Source organism: Mobula birostris, chromosome 13, assembly GCF_030028105.1.
Source record: "Mobula birostris isolate sMobBir1 chromosome 13, sMobBir1.hap1, whole genome shotgun sequence".
Taxonomy (NCBI): domain Eukaryota; kingdom Metazoa; phylum Chordata; class Chondrichthyes; order Myliobatiformes; family Myliobatidae; genus Mobula; species Mobula birostris.
In genome coordinates this window covers 106,322,585-106,339,133 of record NC_092382.1, presented here as the reverse complement: position 1 = coordinate 106,339,133, position 16,549 = coordinate 106,322,585, and the positions used below count along the sequence as shown (strand labels likewise).

Sequence of the window (16,549 nt, the reverse complement as noted above, 5' to 3'; positions counted from 1 at the left end):
CTCAAAGCCTGTGCCCCTCAGCTATGTGGAGTACTTCACCATGTATTCAACCTGAGCCTGAGGCTCCGGAGGGTTCGTGTACTGTGGAAGACGTCCTGCCTCGTCCCTGTGCCAAAGACGCCGCGCCCCAGCGGCTTCAATGACTACAGACCGGTGGCATTGACCTCCCACATCATGAAGACCCTGGAGAGACTTGTTCTGGAGCTGCTCCGGCCTATGGTCAGCCACACTTAGATCCCCTCCAGTTCACCTACCAGCCCCGACTAGGAGTTGAGGATGCCATTGTCTACCTGCTGAACCATGTCTACGCCCACCTGGACAAGCCAGCGAGCACTGTGAGGGTCATGTTTTTTTTTTTCACTTCTCCAGTGCGTTCAACACCATCCGTCCAGCTCTGCTGGGGGAGAAGTTGACAGCGATGCATGTGGATGCTTCCCTGGTGTCATGGATTCTTGATTACCTGACTGGCAGACCACAGTAAGTGTGCTTGCAACACTGTGTGTCCGACAGATTGATCAGCAGCACTGGGGCTCCACAGGGGACTGTCTTGTCTCCCTTTCTCTTCACCATTTACACCTCGGACTTCAACTACTGCGCAGAGTCTTGTCATTTTAGAAATTTTCGGATGACTCTGCCGTAGTTGGATGTATCAGCACGGGAGATGAGATCGAGTACAGGACTACTGTAGGAAACTTTGTCATATGGTGTGTGCAGAATTATCTGCAGCTTAATGTGAAAAAGACTAAGGAGCTGGTGGTAGACCTGAGGAGAACTAAGGTACCGGTGACCCCTGTTTCCATCGAGAGGGTCAGTGTGGACATGGTGGAGGAATACAAATACCTGGGGATACATATTGACAATAAACTGCACTGGTCAAAGAACACTGAGGCTGTCTACAAGAAGGGTCAGAGCCGTCTGTATTTCCTGAGGAGACTGAGGTCCTTTAACATCTGTCGAACGATGCTGACGATGTTCTACGAGTCTGTGGTGGCCAGTGCTATCATGTTTGCTGTTGTGTGCTGGGGCAGCAGGCTGAGGGTAGCAGACACCAACAGAATCAACAAACTTATTCGTAAGGCCAGTGATGTTGTGGGGATGGAACTGGACTCTCTCACGGTGGTGACCGAAAAGAGGATGCTGTTTAAGTTGCATGCCATCTTGGTCAATGACTCCCATCCACTAAATAATGTACTGGGTGGGCACCGGAGTACATTCAGCCAGAGACTCATTCCACCGAGATGCAACACAGAGCGTCATAGGAAGTCATTCCTGCCTGTGACCATCAAACTTTACAACTCCTCCCTTGGAGGGCCAGACATCCTGTGCCGATAGGCTGGTCCTGGATATATTTCATAGTTTACTGGCATAATTTATATATTACTATTTAACTATTTAAAGTTATATTAATATTCATTATTTATGGTGAAACTGTAACGAAAACCAATTTCCCCCTGAAATCAATAAAGTATGACTACGACTATGACTATCTATCTCTCATGAATGTATGTAACCAGCTTCAATTTCGCAACTCTCTCCCACGCTCTAACCCCTCTCTCCCTAAGTCTATCTATCTCACTGGACCTTCTCGTCCTGTTCCCCGACCCGCTTTCTCTTCCCTCACTCTCCTGTTCACACTGAAATATGACCGGGACGGTTCCAGTAAAGGCGACGCCGCTGCACTACCGGGATCGGTTGCATTCTCCACAGTCACTAAGGGCGGAGGCGAAAGTAGAAGGAGGGGCTTTGTTATTAGGGGGTTGTTGGCGAAGAGGAGGGTGGTATGGGTGACAATGTGCTGGAGCAGCTGTGTGTGAGTGAATGAGAAAGTGTCAGTGTGTGTGGGTGTGTGTGTGTGAGAGAGAGACAGAGACAGAGAGAGAGAGAGAGAGAGAGAGAGAGAGAGAGAGAGAGAGAGAGAGAGAGAGATTCATTATAAGTCAAATGTCAGTCGAGACGAGGATGGTTCCGGAGGATTGGCGTATTGCCCATGTTGTTCCATTGTTTAAAAAGGAGTCTAAGAATAAGGCTAGATTTTATCGCCCTGTGAGTTTGACGTCAGTGGTGGGTAAATTGACGGAAAGTATTCTTAGTGATGGTAGATATAATTATCTGTATAGACAGGGTCTGATTAGGAACAGTCAACCTGGATTTGTGAGTGGAAATTCATGTTTGACAAATCGTATTGATTTTTTTTGAAGAGGTTACTAGGAATGTTGACGAATGTAAAGCGGTGGATGTTGTCTATATGGACTTCACTAAGGCCTTTGACAAGGTTCCACACAGAAGGTTCAATCATTAGCTATTAATATTGAAGTAGTAAAATCGATTCAGCAGTGGCTGGACGCCAGAGAGTGGTGGTGGATAGCTGTTTGTCAATTTGGAGGCCGGTGAATTGTGGTGCGCTTCAGGGATCTGTACTGGGTCCAATGTTATTTGTCATATAAATTAATGATCTGGATGACGGGGTGTTAAATTGGATAAGTATGCAGATGATACTAAGATAGGTGGAGTTGTCGATAATGAAGTAGGTTTTCAAAGCTTTCAGAGAGATTTTTTGGCCATTCAGAAGAGTGGGCTGAAAGATAGCAGATGGAGTTTAATGCTGATAAATGTGAGGTGCTACATTTTGGTAGGACTAAACAAAGAAGGACATACATGGTAAATGGTAGGGCGTTGAAGAATGCAGTGGAACAGAGGGATCTAGGAATAATGGTGCATAGTTCCCTAAAGGTGAAATCTCATGTGGATAAGGTGGTGAAGAAAGCTTTTGGTATGCTGGCCTTTATAAATCAGAGCATTGAGTATACGAGTTGAGATGTAATGTAGAAATTTTACAAGGCAATGGTGAGGCCAAAGTTGGAGTATTGTATAAGGAGGAATTTAAGGTGGGGGCTGATATGCGAGGCAGGGTTTGAGGGTCTGCACAACATTATGGGCCGAAGGGCCTGCACTGTGGTGTACTATTCTACGCTCTATGTTTTATGTACAGGTTTAGTCACCGAATTATAGGAAAGATGTCAACCAAATAGAGAGAGCACAGAGAAGATTTACTAGAATGTTACCTGGGTTTCAGCACCTAAGTTATAGAGATAGGTTGCACAAGTTATATCTTTATTCTTTGGAACGTAGAAGTTTGAGGGGGGACTTGATAGAGGTATTTAAAATTATGAGAGGGATAGATAGAGTGACGTGGATAGATTTTTTCCGTTGGGAGTGGGGGGGGGGCGCTGGATTCAAACAAGAGGACATGAGTTGAGAGTTAAAGGGCAAATGTTTAGTGGTAACTTGAGGGGGAACTTCTTTACTCAGAGAGTTGCAGCTGTGTGGAACGAGCTTGCAGCTGAAGTGGTTGAGAAAGTTTCGATGTTGTAATTTAAAGTTAAATTTTACAACTATCTGGACAGGAGAGGAATGTAGGCTTATGGGGAACGTGCAGGTCGGTGGGACTAGGTGATGTAAGCGTTCGGCACGGACTGGAAGGGCCGAGATGGCCTGTTTCCGTGCTGCAATTGTTATATGATTATCTGGATATATGAGATCTCGGAACCTCAGCACAGTCACATTACACATCCTTGGTCAGATATAGAGTCAATATCCCATCATACAGTCCCATCAGACTCTCTCGGGGTCACAGTCACTGTGAAGGTCCATCCACAGCCTCCCATCACACACTCCCGGGGTCAGACACAGAGTGAAACTCCCTCTACACCGTCCCAGCACAGACTCCTCGGTTAAGACATAGAGTGAAGCCCCCTCCACACCATCCATTCACAAAAACACATGGTCTGACACAGTGCGAATCGCGCTCCACACCGTCCGAGTTGACACACCTGGGGTCAGACAGAGTCCCCGCATTCTTATCCGTGAGCCGAGTAGACAGAACATGAGCCGTCTCTCCTCGGCACCCACAATCCCTTTCTGGGATGCAAGTTGGAAGTATCTCGATAGGCTACTAATCCACACCTTCCACTTCCTAGCCCTTGTCCACAGTCCTAACACGCCTTGGCGATCGGTCTTTCCACCTGGAGGTGAGGGGTGTCCCCAGTGAAAATCCCTTCACAAGGGAGTTCATCCCATGCACCTTGGGGATCTGGGGTGGAGGCTGCTGTATACATCGTTGCTTTGTAATAAATTCTTCAGTTTCTACACGGATCTCCCGGCCGCATGTCATTTCTGCGATCTTGAGGAGACGGTGCACCACATGTACATGGAGTGTCTGAGGCTGCAGCCCCTTTTTCCGTATCTGTGTGGGCTGCTTCTCGCATTCCGGTTGAATTTTAGCCCCACCCTATTTATATATGGTCATCCAGTAAGAAGTGCGGGGGGGGATGGAGGGATGAGGATGTCCTTGTCAACTTGCTCCTGTGACTGGAAACGGTTGGCTGGAGGATCAGCCCGGTTAGACTGACTGGCAATGTTTAGGGGTTATGCTCGCTCTCGGGTAAATATTGAGAAGGAACACGCGCTGTCCACGACGGTATTCGAGGCGTTCCGGGACTGTTGGGCTCCTTGGAGTGTAATTGCCATCATTGGTAGAGATGGAAACATTTTGGTTTAATGTGTATTGTCTTTTTGTAGAGATGTAATTGTGCTAGTCTCTGTTTGTATATATAGACACTGAATGTGTAACGAAGATATTTTGTTTCGGAAAAAAAGGGGTTAGACACAGAATGAAGGTCCCTCCACACTGTCCCATCAGACACTCCTTGGTCATGAAAAGAGTGATCTCCCTCCATACTGTCTCAGGACACACTCTCGGGGTTAGACAGATGGTGAAGCTCCTCCTACAATGTCCCATCACACACACCCGTGGTCAGACACAGAGAGAAACTCTATCCTATCACACACTCGCGGGGTAGAACACAGAGTAAAGCTCAGTCCACTCCGTCTCATAACACACTCCTAAGATGCTACACAGCGTGATGCTCCCTGCACACCGTCACGTCATACAATCCCCGGCTCCGAAACACAGTGAAGCTCCTTCCACACTGACCCTTCACACACTCCCGGGGTCAGACACACAATTTAGCTCCCTCCAACCGTCCCATCACACACTCCCAGCGTCAGGCACAGAGTGAAGCTCTCTCCACACTCTCCCAGGGTATGACAACCAGTTTAGCTCCCTCCACACAGTCCCATCACACACTCCCAGGGTCAGAAACAGAGTGAATCTCCCTCCACACCGTCCCATCACACACTGCCGGGGTCAGACACATAGTGATCTCCCTCCACACCGTCCCATCATACACTCCTGGGGTCAGACACAGTGTGGGAATCCCTCCAAACCCTTTCATCACACACTTCCGAGATCAGACACTGAGTGAATCTCGCTCCGCACCTTCGCATTAATTCTTCCCGGTGTCAGACAAAGAGAGACCTCCCTCTCACCATCCCGTCACACTTTCCCGCAGTGAGACCCAGGGTGATGCCCCCCGCACACTGTCCCGTCAGGAACTCCCGGGGTCAGATACACAGTGAAGCTCCCAACACATAATCCCATCACACACTCCTGAGTCAGATACAGAGTGAATTCTCTGCACACTGTCACATGACACGCATTCGGGGTCTGGCACAGAGTGAATCTCCCTCCATTCCGTCCCATCTCACACACCTGTGGTCAGCAACAGAGTGACGCTCTCTCCACACTGTCCAATCACACACTCCCGCGGTCAGTCACAGATCGAAACTCTCTCCACACCGTCCCAGCACACACATCCGGGGACAGAAACAGAGGGCATCTCCCTGCACAGCGTCCCGTCGCTCACTCCCGTGATCAGACACAACATGAAGTTCTTTCGAGACCATCCAATCGCAGACTCCTGTGGCCAGGAACAGAGTTAATTTCCATAACCATTGGCCCATCACACACTTCCGGAGTCAAGCGCAGAGTGATTCTCCCTCTGCACCGTCCAGTCATACACTCCCTGGGTCAGACACAGCGTGAAGTTCCCTCCACACAGTCCCACCACACATTCTCGGGGTCAGACACTGAGTGAAGCTCCTTCCACACCGTCCCATCATACACTCCCGGGTTCAGACACACAGTATTGCTCCCTCTGCACCGTGTCATTACACACTCTCGTGGTGAGACACCGAGTGCAGCTCTCTCCGCAGAGACCCATTTATCCTTGTGCGTACTAGCTTACACCGAAGCCTACGCAAGTGGCCTACGCTTCTGTGGGCATTTATACTTGTGCGCTGGTGGCTTTGCTTCGCTCTGCAATTCACCGGCAAAACTCTAGTTGGCGCAGGGGTTTCAATGCCACTGTGTTGAGTTTATTCGTGTTAAAACTCATCAGGAAGAACTCAAACTTCAAACAATGGCGACTGAACTGATGCAGGGTGAATTTTTTGTGCTTGTCCGTCCACTGAGAGACATAGACGAGAAAATGCATATCAACTATCAGCGAGGGAGTTGATGCGGGAAGGGCAGGGTGGTATATTTTGAAGGGGTTGAGGGAGACGGAGAGTGCTGCAGGTGAGGGATATAGTGACGTAAATGGGGACAGCTGCAGCGGCGGGTGGAGTGTCCGCGGACATCTTCAGTCTCTCTCGGCTGCAGTCGGACCTCCCAGCCTGCTTCAAAAGGGCGACAATCTCACCAGTGCCCGAGAAGAGTGAAGTGAGCTGCCTCAACAACAATCGCCCAGTGACACTCACAGCTACTGTGATTAAGTGTGTAGATAGGCTGGTCAACCCAGAGACAACTCCTCCTGCAGCAAGGACGTGGACCCGCTGTAATTTGGCCATCTGCACAAAAGGTCTACAGCGAATGCAATCTCATTTGCTCTCCCCTGGACACTGGACCACCTGGACATCACAACACCAACGTCAGGATGCTGCTGACTGACAAAAGCTCGGCGTTCAGCAGAATCATCCCCTCATTTCTACTCCTCAAGCTCCAGGTGTTGGGCCTGTGTACCTCCCTCTGTCACTGGATGATGGACATCCTCATCGGAAACCTCAGTCACTGCAGATCGGCAGTGACGTCACCGATCTACAGGTCGGGTTGGGGAAACAGCGAGGCTACAGAAGGGTTCAGGGAGATTGAGCGAATGGGCAAAGAAGCGGCGGGTCTTTCACAGTGCCGGGATGTGTATGGTCGTGTACTTTGGTACAGGAAATAAAGACATAGACTAATATATAAATGGAGAGGAAATTCAAACATCTGAGGCGCAAAGGGAATTGGGAAACCTCATGCAGGATAACCTGAAGTTTAATTTACAGGTGGCGTCGGGGGCGAGGAAGGCAAATACAATGTCAGCATTCTTGTCAGGAGGATTAGAATATGAAAGCAAGGATATAGCGTTGACACTTTATAAAGCACTGATGAGGCTTCACTTGGAGTACTGTGAGCGGTTCTGGGTCCCTCTTTTTTTTTTTTTTTGCGTCTGTATTTACCAGGGAAATTGGCATGAAGTCTATGGAATTGAGGGAATCAAGTAGTGAGACCATGGAAACTGTACAGATTGAAAAGGAGGAGGTGCTTGCTATCATGAGGCAAATTAAAGTAGATAAATCCCCAGGACCTGACAAGGTGTTCCCTCGGACCTTGAAGGAGACTAGTGTTGAAATTGCAGGGGCCCTGGCAGAAATATTTAAAATGTCGCTGTCTGCAGGTGAGGTGCCGGAGGATTGGAGAGTGGCTCATGCTGTTCCGTTGTTTAAAAAAGGATCGAAATGTATTCCGGGAAATTATAGGCCGGTAAGTTTGACGGCGGTAGTGTGTAAGTTGTTGGAGGGAGTACTAAGAGACAGAATCTACAAACATTTGGATAGACAAGGGACTTATGAGGGAGAGTTAACATTGCTTTGTGCGTGGTAGGTCATGTTTGAGCAATCTACTTGAGTTTTTCGAGGAGGTTACCAGGAAAGTGGATGAAGGGAAGGCAGTGGATATTGTCTACATGGATTTCAATAAGGCCTTTGACAAGGTTCCGCATGGGAGGTTAGTTAGGAAGATTCAGTCACTATGTATACTTGGAGAGGTGGTAAATTGGATTAGACATTGACTCAATGGAAGAAGCCAGAGAGTGGTGGTAGAGAATTGCTTCTCCGAGTGGAGGCCTGTGACTAGTGGTGTGCCACAGGGATCAGTGCTGGGTCCATTGTTATTTGTCATCTGTATCAATGATCTGGATGATAATGTGGTAAGTTGGATCAGCAAATTTGCTGATGATACAAAGATTGGAGATGTAGTAGACAGTGAGGAAGGTTTTCAGAGCCTGCAGAGGGACTTGGACCAGCTGGAAAAATGGGCTGAAAAATGGCAAATGGAGTTTAATGCAGACGAGTGTGAGGTATTGCACTTTGGAAGGACAGACCAAGGTAGAACATACAGGGTAAATGGTAAGGCACTGAGGAGTGCAGTAGAATAGAGGGATCTGGGAATACAGATACAAAATTCCCTGAAAGTGGTGTCACAGGTACATAGGGTCATAAAAAGAGCTATTGGTACATTGGCCTTTATTAATCAAAATAATGAGTATAAGAGCTGGAATGTTATGATGAGGTTGTGTAAGGCATTGGTGAGGCCGAATCTGGAGTATTGTGTTCAGTTTTGGTCACCAAATTACAGCAAGGATATTTGTAAGGTTGAATGAGGGCAGAGAAGGTTTGCAAGGATGTTGCAGGGACTTGAGAAACTCATTTACAAAGAAAGTTTGAATAGGTTAGGACTTTATTCCCTGGAGCGTAGAAGAATGTGGGAAGATTTGATAGAGATATGTAAAATTATGATGCGTATAGATTGAGTGAATGCAAGCAGGCAGTTTCCAGCGAGGCAAGGGGAGGAAAAAAAAAAAAGAGGACATGGGTTTTGGGAGAGTGGGGGAAAGTTTAAAGGGAATATTAGTGGGATCTTCTTCACACAGAGAGCGTTGGCAGTGTGGAATGAGCTGCCAGACGAATTGGTAAATGCGGGTTATTTTTTTAACATTTAAGAATAAATTGGACAGATACATGGATGCTTGGTGTATGGAGGGCGATGGTGAGTGTGCAGGTCAGTGGGACGAGGCAGAAAATGTTTCGGCACTGCCAAGAAGGGCCAAAAGGTCTGTTTCTGTGCTGTAGTTTCTATGGCTTTTATGGTTTCTATCTGATCGTCCAGGGTCCGGGATGTTTCTGATTGCGTTCATGATAACTTGAAGTGGGAGAGAGAACAGCCAGAGGTCGTGGTACATACTGGTACCAACGAAATAGGTAGTAAAACGGAGGAGTTCCTGAAAAAAAAAAAAAGACTACAGGGGGTTAGGACAGAAAACACAGGACAAGGGAGCTGAAGTAGGCCATTCGGACCATTAAATCTGCTCCGTCACTCTAACATGAGCCAAATTTTTCTCCCATCTTGTTCCAATTTCAGGTATTCCTCCTATATCCCTTGATACCCCGACTAATTAGATACCGTTTAATCTCCTCTTTAAACACCCTCCGTGATCGGGCCTCCACAGCTGTTTGTGGCACCGAATTGCATAGGTCCACAACCCTCTTACTGAAAACCTTTCTCCTCATCTCTGTTTTAAATGGGTACCCTCTAATTCTAAGACTGTGACCTTTTGTCCTGGACTCTCCCACCAAGCGAAACAACTTTTCCACATCTCCTCTGTCCAACTCTGCCAACTTTCGAAATGTTTCTATGAGATCCCCTCTCATACTTCTATATTCTAATGAATACAGTTCAAGAGCCGACAAAAGCTCCTCATGTGTTAGCCCCTGCATTTCAGGAATCATCCTCGTAAATCTTCTCTGAACTCTCTCCTACATCATAACATCCCTTCTAAGATAAGGGGTCTAAAACTGCACACAGTATTCAAATTGAGGTCTTACCAGTGCGCAATACAGCCTCATCAACACCTCCTTACTCTTACACACTATTCTTATTGAAATAAATGCTAACATAGCATAAGCTTTCCTCACTGCCGATCCAACCTGGTGGTTAACCGTCAGGGTATCCTGCACGAGGACACCCAGGTCCCTTTGCAGTTCCGAATTTTGAATGTTCTCGCCATCTAAATAAAAATCTGCCCGATTATTTCTTCTTCCAAAATGCACAGCCCTATATTCTTGTAGTAGAAAATATCAAGGCCTCACATTGTAATGGACATTGAGGGAGCAAATGATTTGTTTTAAAATGTGAAATAGAAGTCTGCAGTAATTTATCTGTAACTACTGTGGTCTGCGTGACTGAACTGTGCCTCGCAACCCAAATATAAAAATAACTGCATCCGGACTTCTTTGTTCAGAGAACTTGTAAGTATCTGTGGTTGAACCAGCTGGCCTGATACATTTTCTGAGAAGTAACACTTAAACAAAATGTGTTGCTGCTCAGGCACATATTATTGCTACTTCGCTATTCGGTAGCGTTCTCTGAAAATGCCAGACAAAGGTTCAAATAAGGAATTATCTGGTCATCCAATGTCCTGAGGCACGTGACCTTTACTGCAGTAAAAAAAAAAAAATCCACCTAAATTTCACTTGTCACGTACGATTCATGTATACATTGACTGAGTTTTCATGTTTGAGGGAGCTCCAGGTTCCCACTTTTAGGTGCTGGGCTCCCCATGATATCATGTGACAAATAAAAAAAAATTCTACGGCTCTCTCTTTCCGTGTCCGAGTATTCTGTCTCGGCGACATTTGACGACGAGGATGGGAATCCTCTTTAGTATCCGAACCCCTTCCCAGTCAGGAACGCATTACTGGACGGACACTATTTCAGCAGGGTTTCCCGAAAACAAAAAAAAAAAGAACCCGAGCGGAAAGAGGGGTACTTCCAAGTGTGGAAAATTATTCCGTCACCCTAGGGTGGCCGATGCCGGCGTCCTGGTGTTCCGCCGATGCGACGTCTTAGCAGAAACTGGGACGGTCATATCACTATATACCCATTTAACAATTACAGCACAGAAACAAACCATCTCGGCACTTCCAGTCCGTGCCGAACTCTTACTCTCACCTCGTCCCGCCTACCTGCACACAGCCCATAACCCTCCATTCCTTTCCTGTCCATATATCTATCAAATTTAACTTTAAATGACCACATCGAACCTGCCTCAACCATTTCTCCTGGAAGCTCGTTCTACACAGTTACGACTCTCTGAATAAAGAAGTTCCCCCTCATGTAATCGCTAAACTTTTGCCCTTTAACTCTGATCTCACGTCCTCCTGTTTGAATCTCCCCCACTCTCAATGGAAGAAGCCTACCCACGTCAACTCTATTTACCCCCCTCATAACTTTAAATACCTCTATCAAGTCCCCACTCAACCTTCTACGCTCCAATGAACAAAGACCTAACTTCTTCAACCTTTCTATGTAAATCAGGAGATGAAACCCAGGCAACATTTTTGTAAATCTCCTCTGTACTCTCTCAGTTTTATTGATTTTGTTCCTGTAATTCGGTGAACAGAACTGTGCACAATACCCCAAATTTGGGCTCACCAAAACCTTATACAATTTCGCCATTACATCCCAACTGCTATACACAATGCTGTGATTTATAAAGGCCAGCATGCCAACAGCATTCTTCACCACCCTATCCACATGAGATTCTACCTTCAGGGAACATGCACCATTACTACTAGTTCCTCTGTTCTACTGCATTCTGCAATGCGCTACCATTTACCATGTATGTCCTATTTAGAATAGTCCTACCAAAATGTAGGGCCTCGCATTTCTCAGCATTAAAGTCCATCTACCATCGTTCACCCCACTCTTCTAAGTGGTCTAAATGTCACTGCAAGCTTTGAAAACCTACTTCATTATCCAAATCTCCACCTATCTTATTATCATCTGCATATTTACTCATCCAATTTACCAGCCCATCATCCAGATCAGGGAAGGAAAAGGAGTGGGAGGGCTGTAGTGATAGGGGATTCTATTGTAAGGGGAATAGACAGGCGTTTCTGCGGCCGCAAACGAGACTCCAGAAGGGTATGCTGCCTCCCTGGTGAAAGGGACAGGATGTCTCTGTGCGGCTGTACGACATTCTGGAGTGGGAAGGTGAACAGCCATTGGTCGTGCTGTACCAGCAATATAGAAAAAAAAAAACGCGATGAGGTCCTACAAGGTGAATTTAGGGAGTTAGGAGATAAACTAAAAAGTAAGATCACAAAGGTAATAATCTCTGGATTACCAGCAGTGCCACGTGATAGTCAGAGTAGAAATAGGAGGACATATCAGATGAATACGTGGTTTCAAAAATGTTTCAAAGGGGAGTGATTCAAATTTCTGGAGATTGGAACCAGTTCTTCAGTAGGTGGGTCCGGAACAAACAGGACGGTCTATACCTGGGCTGGACTGGAACCAATGTCCGAGGGGGAGCGTTTGCTACTGTTGTTCAGGAGGATTTAAACTAATGTGGCAGGGGGTTTGGGAACAAGTACAGAGAGACAGAGGGGTGCAAAATGAGGACAGAAGCAAAAAGTAGTAAGGTTAAAAGTAAAAGTGGCAGGCCGGCAAATCCAGGGCAAAAATCAAAAAGGGCCACTTTTCAACATAATTGTATAAGGGCTAAGAGTGTTGTAAAAGCAAGCCTAAAGGCTTTGCGTGCCAATTCAAGAAACATTCGTAACAAGGTGGATGAATTAAAAGTTCAGATTGTTATTAATGAATATGATATAGTTGGAATCACAGAGACATGGTCCCAAAGTGACCGGGGATGGGAGCTCAACATTTAGGGATATTCAATATTCAGGAGGGATAGACATGAAAGAAAAGGAGGTGGAGTAGCGGTGCTGGTTAGAGAGACGATTAACGCAATAGAAATGAAGGACATTAGCCTGAAGAATGTGGAATCGATATGGGCAGAGCTGCATAACACTAAGGGGCAGAAAACGATGGTGGCAGTTGTGTACAGGCCACCTAACAGTAGTAGTGAGGTTGGGGATGGCATTAAACAGGAAATTAGAAATGTTGTAATAAAGGAACAGCAGTTATAATGGGCGACTTCAATCCACATATAGATTGGGTGAACTAAATTGGTAAGGGTGCTGAGGAAGAGGATTTCTTGGAATGTGTGCGGGATGGTTTTCTGAACCAACAGGTCGAGGAATTAACTAGAGAACAGGCCATTCTAGACTGGGTATTGGACAATGAGGAAGTGTTAATTAGCAATCTTGTCGCGAGAGGCCCCTTGGGTAAGTGTGACCATAATATGGTAGAATTCTTCATTAAGATGGAGACTGATATAGTTAATTCAGAAACAAAGGTTCCGAACTTAAAGAAAGGTAACTTTGAAGGTGTGATACGTGAATTAGCTAAGATAGACAGGCAAATGATACTTAAAGGGTTGACTGTGGATATGCAATGGCAAGCATTTGAAGATCGCATGAATAAATTGCACCAATTGTTCATTCCAGTTTGGCAAAAGACTACACCAGGGAAGGTAGTGCACCCGTGGCTGACAAGGGAAATTTGGGATAGTATCAATTCCAAAGCTGAAACATACAAATTACTCCCAAAAAAAAAGGTTCACCTGCGGACTGGGAGAAAAAAAAAACGTCCAGCAGAGGAGGACAAGGGGTTTAATTAGGAAAGGGAAAAAGATTATGGGAGAAAACTGGCAGGGAACATAAGTGCTGACTGTAAAGGCTTTTATAGATATGCGAAAAGAAAAAGATTGGTTAAGACAAATGTCAGAACCAGGTGAATTGATCAAGGGGAACAAGGACATGGCAGACCAATTGAATAACTACTTGGTTCTGTCTTCACTAAGCAGGACATAAACAATATTTTGGAAATAGTTGGGGACCGAGGGTCTAGTGAGATGGAGGAACTGAGGGAAATAAATGACGGTAGGGAGTGGTGTTAGGTAAATTGAAGGGATTAAAGGCAGATAAATCCCCAGGGCGAGATGGTCTACATCTCAGAGTGCTTAAGAAAGCAACCCAAGATATAGTGGTATTAGTGATAATAGTGATTAGTGATTAGTGAAAATATTAGTGATATTTTTTTAAAGCTCTTTAGATTCTGGACTAGTTCCTGAGGATTGGAGGGTGGCTAATGTAACTCCGCTTTTTTTTTTAAGGAGGGATAGAGAAACCGGGGATTTCTTGACCGGTTAGCCTAACATCGGTGATGGGGAAAAATGATAGAGTCAGTTATCAAGGATGTGATAACAGCACATTTGGAAAGTGGCGAAATCATCGGACAAAGTCAGCATGGATTTATGAAAGTAAAATCATGTCTGACGAATCTCATAGAATTTTTTCGGATGTAACTAGTAAAGTGGATAGTGGAGAACCAGTGGATGTGGTATACCTGGATTTCCAAAAGGCTTTTGACAAGGTCCCACGCAGGAGATTAGTGTGCAAACTTAAAGCACACGGTATTGGGGGTATGGCATTGATGTGGGTAGAGCATTAGTTGGCAGACAGGAAGCAAGAGTGGGCATAAACGGGACCTTTTCAGAATGGCAAGCAGTGACTAGTCGGGTACCGCAAGGCTCAGTGCTGGGAACCCAGTTGTTTACAATATATATTAATGACTTGGATGAAGGAATTAAATGTAGCAACTCTAAGCTTACGGATGGCACGAAGCTGGGCGGAAATGTTAACTGTGAGCTGAATGCAAAGAGGATGCAGGGTGACCTGGATAGATTAGGTGAGTGGACAAATTCATGGCAGATGCAATTTAGAGAGGATAAATGTAAGGTTATCCATTTTGGTGGCAAAAACAGGAAAACAGGTTATTTTCTGAATGGTGACCGATTTGGAAAAGGGGAGGAGCAACGAGATCTGGATGTCATTATACATCAGTCATTGAAAGTAGGCATGAAGGTGCAGCAGGCGACGAAAAAGGCGTATGGTATGCTGGCATTCATAGCCAGAGGATTCGAGTACAGGAGCAGGGAGGTACTACTGCAGTTGTACAAGGCCTTGGTGAGACAACACCTGCAGTATTGTGTGCAGTTTTGGTCCCCTAATCTGAGGAAAGACATGCTTGCCATACAGGGAGGACAAAGAAGGATCACCGGATTGATTCCTGGGATAGCAGGAATTTCATATGATGAAAGTCTGGTAGGCTAGGCTTATACTCACTGGAATTTAGAAGATTCAGCAGGGATCTTATTGAAACGTATAAAATCCTGAAAGGATTGGACGGACTCGATGAAGGAATATTGTTCCCGATGTTGGGAAAGTCCAGAACGAGGAGTCACAGTTTATCGATAAAGGAGAAGCCTTTTAGGACCGAGATGAGGAAAACATTCTTCACACAGAGAGTGGTGAATATGTGGAATTCCCTGCCACAGGAAACAGTTGCGGCCAGTTCATTGGCGATATATGGCAAACAACATTGGACCCAGTACAGATCCCTAAGTCAAAACACTGGACACCATCCTCCAATCTAACACATAGATATCCACCACTACTCTTTGGCGTCTCCCATCCAGCCACTGCTGAATTAATTTTTCTACTTCAATATTAATTCCTAACGATTGAACATTCCTAACTAACCTTTCGTGTGGAGCCTTGTAAAGGGCTTTACTGAAGTCCATATAGACAACTCTCACCCCTTTACCCTCATCAACTTTCCGCGTAACCTCATTAAAAAATTCAATAAGATTTGTCAAACATGACATTCCATGCACAAATCCATGTTGACTATTCCTAATCAGACCCCGTCTATCCAGATAATTGTATATAACATCTCTAAAAATACTTTCCATCGATATACCCACCACTGACGTCAAACTCACAGGCCGATAATTTCTTGGATTAATCTTAGAACCCTTTTTAAACAATGGAACGTAATGAGCAAACCGCCAGTCCCCGTTTCTAATGACAATTAAAATATTTCGGTGAGAGCCCCTTCTATTTCTACAGTAACTTCCCTCAAGGTCCTCGGGATAATGCTGTTCGGATCCGGATTTTTATCCACTTTTATATTTTTTAAAGCGCCAGTACTTCCTCTTTTTTAAACATCATGCTTTCCACAACTACCCTTCCGGTTTCCTTTGCCTTGCAGAATTCAGTATCCTTCTCCTTAGTGAATGCGAAAGAAAATAAATTGTTCAAAATATCCCCCATCTCTTTTTGCTCCGCATATAGCCGTCCAATCTGATTCTCTAAGGGACCAGTTTTATCCCTCACTATCCTTTGCTATTAATAAAACTGTAGACACCCTTTGGATTTGTTTTCAACTTACTTGCCAAAGCAGCCTCATATCTTCTTTTAGCTTTTTCTAATATTTTCTGAAGGTACTTTTTACATTCTTTGTGTTCATCGAGCACTTCATTTACTCCAACCTGCCTATATTTATTGTAGATATCTCTCTTTTTCCAAAATAAGTTTCCTATACCCCTTGAAAACCACGCCTCTCTCAAACGTTTAACCTTTCCTTTTAACCTAACAGGAACATAATGTTCCTGTACCCTACAGCTTTCCCATTCTTCAATTCCACCCAAATAGTCTCCCTAGACGTCCTCCAATCTATCCTGCCAAAGCACCGCTGGTATGTTTTCTCTGACAAGCCATGCAACACGTTCCCTTCTTGCCCCTCCGATGATATTACACCTGAAGCAACGAAATCCAGGAATATTTAGTTGCCATCGCA

General features: G+C 45.4%; 1 protein-coding gene across 5 annotated transcripts in view; it reads right to left on the bottom strand.

The window, feature by feature from the left end:
• The window catches only part of LOC140207282 (C-type lectin domain family 4 member C-like), a 131,312-nt gene that overhangs the window by 49,087 nt on the left and 65,676 nt on the right, over positions 1 to 16,549 (bottom strand). The gene's annotated exons all lie outside the window — the stretch shown is intronic.